Source organism: Amblyomma mixtum, chromosome 9 (genome assembly GCF_055824585.1).
Source record: "Amblyomma mixtum isolate Tamu chromosome 9, ASM5582458v1, whole genome shotgun sequence".
In the NCBI taxonomy this organism is placed as follows: domain Eukaryota; kingdom Metazoa; phylum Arthropoda; class Arachnida; order Ixodida; family Ixodidae; genus Amblyomma; species Amblyomma mixtum.
Genome location: NC_143020.1, coordinates 42,887,652 through 42,897,653, shown reverse-complemented (window position 1 = coordinate 42,897,653; position 10,002 = coordinate 42,887,652). Strand labels below are relative to the sequence as shown.

The 10,002-nt window shown below is 44.1% G+C and overlaps 1 non-coding gene across 1 annotated transcript; it reads right to left on the bottom strand.

The window, feature by feature from the left end:
* Positions 1-2,365: 2,365 nt before the first annotated feature.
* Positions 2,366-2,440, bottom strand: TRNAA-CGC (transfer RNA alanine (anticodon CGC)). The gene has a single exon. It is a non-coding gene; the product is annotated as a tRNA-Ala (tRNA).
* Between the last annotated feature and the right edge of the window lie 7,562 nt (positions 2,441-10,002).

The window sequence follows — 10,002 nt, the reverse complement described above, 5'->3', positions numbered from 1 at the left end:
CAAATGTAAACGCAAAAGAAACAAATGAAAGATAGTAAAGAAACCATTCGTTCAAGTGCCACTGTACACCGTGACTTCCTGGACACTCTGATGCGGTCTCGGGCTACTGAAATTCGTTGCGCATTACCCAATGTGGGCAGCTCTCCCAGCTTCCCCATCGGTCATACTTTTTACAGATGAAGGCAGTTCTTGTGAACTATCGTTTGATGTAATCTGCTAGCATCAGAAGCCGTACCATGAAGGTAACGTGTCCGACATCTGGTGGCGTAGTGTTGTGCATACTTCTCATATGGAACCTCTCAAGTGAGATTCACAAAGAAACCACCAGCCTCGATTGGCAGGTGGCAAAGTGTGGACAGCATAATCGCCCTCTCCACATTGGGAAGGAGAATGGAGGAGCAAGAAAGGGCTTTGATTGTGACAATCGCATTGTAAGAACGACTTTCACAAAATGACAATGACAAAATAAAGACTAGGATTAGTTCAGCAAAAAAAAAATATTCCATGAGATAAAAATTGACAAAGTAAAATGAGCAGCAAGGCAAATCAAGAAGACCTGATTCTGACGCGCTTTAATCACATGATAATAAACCCGAGCGATTTTTTCAACCAGGTTAGCTTCTCTCAGAGCGACAAGTTACCGATGAGCGTTCTCTAGTGGAAGCCCCAATTTCTCTTGTCGGCATGCTCACGTCATATATGCCATGTCTGGCTTCCCCTCAGGGTTATACTAGGGGTCGCCTCAGACTCAATTTCCATCTTTGGATCATCAGGGCGCAGCAAAACGCGTTAAATTCACATATACACCCCCTCACCGACCTATCTAAGCATCCGACTACAAATTTTATTGTAAGTAATGGGGCAATGTGGCCAGTGTGGGGACCCTCACTCTTCCTATGTTGGGCCTAGCGGATAAAGCCAATGTGGGTGTTCCTCTACATAGTGAAGTTTTGCGACTGAGAGAAGAATAATAAGGAAAGTGCGCCCGCCTGTCTACTGGCTCGATATGAACCACAATAACTGCTGTGAGTAGCAAGAGGAGCATGACTGCTTCAGAAACCGATAACCCTTGTCTCAAGGACACCTCGCCAGAATCGGCGAGATACCGTTTATATAAACTTCGTTTTACTTTCGCTTGATGGGAATAAGTGACAGGGACAATGAACGCGCAGATAATGTGACAAAGACCACGTCTGAACTAAGTCAGATTACACTCGAGGGGCTAGAAAGCCACCTGATTCATAGTGAAACTTGGTGAGTCGCATGTAGTCAAGCACATCGCTGTGAGATCGTTCATTGATACCTGTGCTTTTGAAAGCCAGAAACATACAATGTTTGATAATAGGGAAGGTATGGTAAGGATATATGAAACGTAATCTGTAAAAGCAATATACGTGCTCGCAAATACCCTGGCCTGATTTGCCGCCTGATTTCGGCATTCGGAACCAACAATGTGCATTACCGCAAGGAAAAGGTTTGGCCAGCTTAGTATAGTATTTAGCCGCAACCTTCTTCGTGAATAAACTAATTAATCCTTGGCCCTTAGTTCCACACGGCTTAATAGCAACTCGTGAAGGTGGGGGTCAGAGCTGTGATGCCGTGTAGGTGCTAAGAATTTCATTTTGCCTGCTGACAATCTTCGAATTGAAACCTCGCAACGCTTAACACTATCCTTAGCCCATGATCTTGCCATTCAGTGCTGCTTACGGACCTAGCCCTTAATACTTGGAATTTTATAGGGCTTAGTGAGGTTAAGGACACAGATGAGGCCAATACACGGCTAACACTGCATATATCAGCAGATAAACGGGAACTACGAGTGTATTTTTTCTTTCTTTACAAGCACAATGTACTACATACTGAATGTACATTTCTCATTCTTTGTAGCGAACGTACCTGATTTTCTGCTTACATTTTTGTTTGATGTTGTACCCTCCTGCCGTAATTGCTGCACTGTAAAAGGCGGCCAAGACCTCTCAAGCTGTCTGCGCAGCTATTCCCCTGGCTGTCTCCGCATTACCTAATTGCGGAAATAAACCTTCCACCTTCAACCTTCAAATCCTGAATAATCAAATAATAGTGGTAGAAACCGTGTTTAGGCTTAGTAAGGGGCACAACTGGGGTGGCTATACCCACGTCCCTACCTGCTGTCAAGATAACGAGATGGTCGAAAGCTTCTATGAGTAGAGGAAATTTGAAATGAGCATAGTATGAACACGACAGAAGCCAACAGCCACAGAAACCGGGCACAGGGAATTTTTTTATTAATTTATTTATTTTGTGGTGTTTATCAATTTAGAATATTACTGAATATGTTATCGCTTAAAGCTAATTGATTAGAAAAGCAGAAGAAAAAACAGCCACGTGCCGCCGGTGGGATCCGAACCCACGACCTCCGAATTGCGCGTCCGGTGCTCTACCTCTGAGCTACGGTGACGGCTGTCAAACCTTCTGCTTTCGGGGGTATTTATGTTTAAAAGTAACCTAACCTTGAGAGTGTTCATCAGCGCCACCCACGTTCATAAGCGGCGGACGTAGAACGTCCTGAGTTACCGCAGGTGTGACGTAGAACGTCATCGAACGGAGAGGGTGGAAGCTGCGTGAGAACCCTCTTATGCTTCCTATGGCATCGAGGCTGCCAGAACCGAGGCCCTCGCTAAGCAATTAAGCAAACAATGGAAGGGGATGAGGGGCTCGTTATAAATATGACAGAAAAAAAAATCCCCTGTGCCCCTGGTTTCTGTGGCTGTTGGCTTCTGTCATATTTATAACGAGCCCCTCAGCCCCTTCCCTTGTTTGCTTCATAGTATGAACACGGTATACTGTACTGACAGCGGGCTTCATTGCCGAGGTAGTTAGTGCTACTACATGCCACTGTTGGTAAGAAGCGTCATGTTGACGCTGACCACGGAGAATCCATGCACGGACGCCTTAGAGCAGCTGTCTAAAATTAAACAGACTTCATACTATGCTCTCATCCTGGCATCGTGCGGGATGGGCAGGTCTTCAAAAGGTTCACTGTAGCGACCGCAGGATGATAACGTCTAGAATTAGCCTAGGCATCACGAGGGATTCGAATTATTCCAGTGAGGCGGAAGCCTAATAAAGAGGTTGCGCTAACAGAGATTACAGAGAAATTCGCTACGAAATCTCACAGCTATCATCGAGGAGCGCACAGTAGAGATAGCCGGTAAGATGCTTAAACAGGGTGCCGGCTATTTATCACCGTAAATGAAAGATTTCAATAAAAAAAACCAAAGCATCTAACCCCACCAGCAGGACAGAGCTGGCCTAGCTAACAAAGTTAATAAAGCGCGAAGGATAACCAGGTAAGGATCTTTTAGATTAAGAAAATCACGCGTGCTTCAGGAACAAAGGTAGGCTATAAATGCGATGAAATATAAAACATTCATAAGCGAAAATGTGATATTTCGCTAACAGACATAGAAGTCAATCTAATCGGCAATGCGGATAAGATAGATAAAGCAGCCAAGGGCTTTCAATAATTCTATAGAATAAACAATCTATTGTGTACGTTTATAAAAACGTCGTATTGAACACCAAAGGGACATTCCATCACTATCAAAGAAGGTAGTAAAGAAAGAAGAAAGAGCAATTTTGAAAGAGAGAGAGGCTTTCAGGGTAATGTAACAACTGCTCATCTGTTGTAGGACGGAGGGAGAACTGCGGGGGGGGGGGGGGAGATTCTGTTAGGAAAGCTATCTCTTCTGTATACACCCTCCTTACCGCCTCGAGCATACCGGAAGGTTAAAGGAAAGCTAAGATTATGCTAATCTATAAGAAAGAGAACGTCAAGAGCTTGGTAAAGGCAACCTTAGGCTTCGGTCAGCCAAATATTCAGGCAGGTTTTCGTAAAGGCTACTCGAAAGTGGACTATATTCCCACTATCATTCAGGTGATAGAGACAAACGTTGAATAGGGACAACCCCTGTATATAACCCTCATTGATTACGAGAAACTATTTGACTCAGACGAAATATCAGCAGCCATGAAGACGTCACAAAACAAGGGCGTAGAAGAACACTGCATAAAAATACAGGAGCATTTCTATAACAGCTGCAAACCCACGACAGTTATCCACAAATTCAGCAAGAAATTACAAGAACGAGGTGACAGGCTGGCAGACACTTATCCCGTCAAAGCTATTGAATTTATGTTTACGGCAGGATTTCAGAGGTCTGGATCGGCAAGAGGCCGAATAAAATAATAACATTAATGAAAAACGGGCAACATTAAAGTCTCTACTGACCTTCTTTCCTTAACGAGTCGGATCTTTCAGTGCCAAATGTCGCAGACTCTGCGCTCCACCATGTCGAATTTGTTCAAAACAATTCGCGGGCAACTATTGTAAGTGTGAGTAATCGAAGCCTGAAATATCAAAAAAAATTCAAGATGTGAGCGCAGTTTGAATATTTAGCAGAGGCGAGAAACCAGGTACCCCTCAATAATAACAAAATAATAAAATTTTTGAAAACACCACAATTTGTTTCATTGGCATTTGCCCAGAGTCTAGCTTTTGATAAAATTCTGAGCATGAAGATTTATACGGCATAAACAATTTCCGTAAAAATATATAAAACATATGAAAATGTACCGTTTTTGTCCTTTTTTTTGTAAGCATCAACTTCTTCTCGGGAATTCGGAAATAGCCGTTTTCTTTTTTCAGCTGCCTACTACATAAACCAAAATTTACAGGTGATGAAACGGCTTACATCTAAATAAAAAAATAATAAATTTGCAAATTAGTGTGTTTTGAGCCAAACATCCTCAATAATTTCACCCCTAGGTGGTGAAGGTTACAAATAAAACTATTAAACGATAGCTCGTTACGTAGAACAGTTTAGTAATGTCCTTGAGCAGGGCACGTAATACGAAGACATGACAGCCGACAGTCGCTACAGCTAACGGGCTTGACTGCAAAAGAATGCAAGCGTAGCAGGGGAGCAGGAAGTTAGGCGGGCGGCATTAGAATTACCATTATCCGGGGTTAGGGTGGCAAAATCCTGGACAGGGAAATGCTACTTTCAGAGATATGAAGGAGGCATTTGCACTGCGGTGTGCGTAGTCAGGCTGCTGCCGATGATGATGATAAGCACCCATATTACAAAATAGCGAATTGAAAGAATGCACCTATTATAGGATTCCTGGACGCCGGCATGTGCGGCATCGCTATCACTTATGTAGGACCGACCATGACAATTCATCGGCACCAGCATTTGGCCTTGCTGTCCTTTTGCCGCACAAATTCTGTATTCATGATGCGTCTGCCCTCAGAGCCCCGACAGGGGTTCATGTGGACAATATAACGGAACCACCTTCTTCAGCGCCGCCACAGCTGCTGTATGACTTAGCTTTTTTACGCGGGGAGCTCGAGTTCAGCCTAACATAATTTCTCCGCATTGAGGCCACATATATGCTGCATCTGGTTTTCATTTAACCTATAAGAGAAATATACGAGCGTTATGCAGGCATACCAGTTAACGAGCCCTAGCACAGCCTTCTTGGGTACCAGGCGCCTAAGGGGCCGATGCGGGATAAAGAGGCGGACGTAGAATTTGGTTTCCCCCGTTTCTATAAACGATAAGCTGCTTCCCCAGCCCCAGATAAGCTGCCTCGCCAGCCCCAGATAAGCTGCCTCCGCAGCCCCATTTGCCTACCTGGAACCCACTATCACCCTTTATTGAATGCTACTCAGGTTGGTTAGCAGTTGTGGTGCCGTTCGGTGGAGCGATTGTGCGCGGTGGACGTGCGGAGGACGCTTTGTGAAACTTAAACATGCTTTAGGAACTTACATTTAGGTATTCAGTCACAAGGCCATCCCTCAACTAGACGTCTAACTGCGCTTCAATGATTCTCCTTTGATTTCACTGCTAACGAGTGAAGATTCGCTCTGGCCAAGATGCGAATGTCCACAAGAGCCGCAATATACAAAATTATCGGCCTCCACAATCAATCAAGCAGAAAACAGCCGCTTCGCCTCCACGAAGCGACACCTGTGGCTGTTTATACGAACAGCTTAGGCGGACAAGTAGCGAAATACGCTGACTTGCGTTGTCCAGAAACCTTCAAAGAAGCCGATGCCTTTATCGGAACAGGCGAGGAACGTTCCGCCGATTCATGAAAGGGCGTTCGAGTCGCCCTTTTATTTTCTTTTATTTTACCTTTTATGCACTGCTCCCCTTTCGTCTGTCTCCCAAATTCACTTCCCATGCAGAGTTGCTTTCCAGTGATTTTTTTAAAACCGGCTTAAATTCTTTGCTTTTCATTAAAGGCTTCCGCTCACTCGCTCAACAGACCCCTAAGGCGGCCTACCCACTTGCATGAGAGCCGTTAGAGCTGCGCTGTCGTTGAGAAAAGGGTACATTCAATGTTTAAGGCGCATTGCTGTGCCACTAGAAGTCTTCTTATTGCCTCGCATCTCCGCGTGTAGTTTCGTTGCCAGTTCCAAAGAAATGCTGCCACTCCCGAGGCCAACTTGGCTAGTGCGGCAGGATTGAACTTCAAGTAAACGTTAGTGTTCTGCATTGCTTGAAGCCGCAGGTCACATTTCGTGAGGCTCTAGGTGGCGACCGAAATATAGATCTCGGAATTAAGTGATTCCTCGAGAAATTTTGTTGTAGCTGTTACATTTTGTCTTCCGATACTTACTGTACATGTGATGCATCTTTAAGACGCTTGACACTTTGCCTTCAAACTTCGCTATCGAGAGAATTGTTCATACCATAAAATTATTAGGGCGCATATCTTGGCTATAGACTGCTTTAACTGCTGAAAAAAAAAATGCGTCTTCGAATGCTTCCTGCGTGATAGACAAAGGTGTGATTACGAACTGTAACTCACATCATAACCCTTATATTTATCTAGATATTGTATAGCACAGTATGTCGTTAATTTTTTAATAGAGTTTATGGTTTTGTCGCGTAAATGTGATAGTCTGCTCGTCCATGGATTAATCAAAAAAGCTTTCGTACTCTTTAAACAATACTTGCAACGTGACAAAAATGTTTTCATGGTTTTAATATTATTTTCTTTGTGCCTTATACATGCACGAAAACTTTATTTGAATTCAAGCTTTATTTTGGGTTGTAACCAGTCATGCAAGCATTACAGACAACAAATCACTACAATTAGGTCATTTCGAAATTCAACTCGTTTCAGAGGGCAATTATAGCCCTTGAAAAAAGGAATGAACAACCACAGAAAAGTAATTGACTAAGGTTACTTTTTATCAAACTGTTATGGGCAGAGAAAAACTATGTACGAAGGATAATGAGCTCGTGCGGCGTGCTTTTTTCTACGACCTTGTCCGCTGTAGAGTAGGTTTGCGCCCACACTCTTCCCACGTTTCCGTGTGAACACACCAGTAGATATATAAAAGTGTATCTTGATGTGCCCGGGAAAAGAAATGTGCTGGCTTAGTGTACGAACATCTTGAGCACCACTTCTAAGTTAGACTAAGCGCTGCGCTTCCGCTGTCGGTCAGTCTATTAGGTGACAAGGTCGAGCCTAACAAATCTCATATTTCCTTCTGTCACCGTGGCGAATTGCGCATCGAGTAAATCAAGGCTTGCGAAATGGCGGTTTTTAGGGTTGGAATGCGGAGACGTCAACGGGCGAACCATTTTCGCAGTACAACCACCGTGACTCTAACACAAAATTATTCCGTGAAACGCAGGTTTCGCCGCCCCATTCATGCTCTCGAGATTATACCGCTAGTGACACTTTGTTTTTAGTAATAACTTCAACTTATTAGTGGCAACTGATTACTTAAAAACAATATCAGGACAACCAATAACTTAACCCCTCGCAGAAAGTTAAAAATTTGTGACGAATCATCCTTCAATTCTGATCTAAAGCCTGTAATAAATTACTGGTAAGGCCTGACGCACACGAATAGTTGTACGTCTGGATCTGCAACAAATGTCTGAATGCCTCTAAAATATCCAACGTCTTTTTTTCAGAACATAATGCTTGACTAATCACACTTGACACGATGTGTAAACGGATGCTATGAACGGCTCTACATTCCAAATACTGCAGATTCTGAACAATAAAGAGCTACTTCGCAAGCTGGTTCTGTTTTTTGCACCGTGAGCACGAGAAGAACATCTCATTACTCGCAACTTCCTAATATTCCATATCACAGGGCTCAAAAATGCCTACATTTGCATGGCAGACAGAAATCAGTATATTTGCTGAAAACAATACAAAGTAACTTGAAAAATGAACAACATTTATGCTGCTATGGCCTTCGCCCGATCCTTCTTTTTGAATGTGGCCAATTTGCACGATTTTCCTGCCGGCTTTTGACGAATGAAGAGGGTAACAAGCCCAGTTTCTTCTGAGCATGCTAGGCGACCGTCGCCTGTTTTGGTACTCTGCGTGCCGTCCGTTTCATTATTATACTTTACCCCACAGAAAATCATCTGAATGTCTTCGCTCCTTTCAGTCTTTCAAGCGCCGAAATAGTCGCCCACTTTTCAGAATTAGCAATGGGATTGGTCACCTGGTCAAATAATAATGCGGCTATGTAAACCGTCTACGAGCCTTTCTGTCTGTCCGCTTACAGAGCTCCATCGCACGGCCATCGCGGTAGCACAAATCCCGCCGAGCAATTGAAAGAGCAGTAACGAACAGAGGTCAATGCAGGCGTGGATTTAAAAAGTGAAGCATACATAGAAACCAGTGACAACTCGTAGAGCTGGAAGCTGCGGCGAATTAGAATGATTTAAGGCGCTGGAGAAGGAAACCTTTCTTTAGGGGGCGGTGCTGCCTGTCAAATAACGCATGCCTATCGTTTGGAACCGCAGTTCAACCTTGATACAGTAGGATAGAGAAATTTCGGAATGTCTTCATGTGAATCAGCTTCATTTTCTGTACCCGTCACGGTGGCTCAGTGGAAGCTCGCTTACATACTTGTGCGGAATACCCGAGTGCGAACCCGGTCGCTGCATCTGCGCTTCGATGGAGGCGAAAGGCGCAGGGGACCCATATTACGGGCGATGTCAGCGCAAGTTAAATCCCAATCGGTGGAAGAAATTATTCCGCAGCTCTCCCCTACGGATTACTTTCCCTCAATTTTCTTTGGCTTCATCCTTCACACCTTTCCACACAGCGCGTTTTAGGTGTCCACAAAGAAGGGAATCTCCTACAGCGGAATTTTTTTCCCTCGAAAAGCACTTGGCGCCTTCAGTTTCGACCTCAAGTTCACCGCCGTTTGCGCGAAGTATTTCCCTCAATCAGGCATAAAAGGCTGCTAAAACGATTCACAATAATAACCTAGTAGACTATTGTATGTCATTACGAGATATCTGTGCCTGAAGATGGATTTAGTTACGATGATTACTTCATGGCTTTACTTAACCGAACGTTTTAGCACATGCTGCAAAATCATTTCTGATGGTGAAGGTAGGCGCAGAGTTAAAAACATGAAAAAATTTCGAGGTCACCTAATTAATATCATCTCTGAAAGCGGGACACCATATGCAGCTCATTTGGAGCTGCAATGTAATGCCACAGACAAGGTACAGATTGAGATCGTGAATCGCCTCTCTCCACATTGAGACCTGCTAACTGCAGCAGGCGGCAGGTCACAGCTGGCTATTTAGTGCGCCAACCTTGACAGGAGCCCGCTGCCTAGGTGACACTTACCATGTTGTTTTCGGGAAATTGTGTCATCCAAACTGGCTGCTGGGAAATGGTGGTCTTTACAACCTGACGAAGCCGTGTCCGTAGATAACAGCGCAGCGCTCCACGCAATAAACAGCGGAGTCCACCTGTTTTGGGAAGACTGAACCTTTTATTTCGGATGTGAAAAAAAAACAAACTTGCTAACGGTCACACAATCCCGTGAAAAGGTAGCCACGTTTATAACACATGGTTTTGTGCTTTATTTCGCAGTTATTTTTCTCCTCTCTGCTGCCCGTAAGAAACAGCAACATCATGCAGCCCAACGTTGATGTCAGTCTCCCGCTTCCAAGT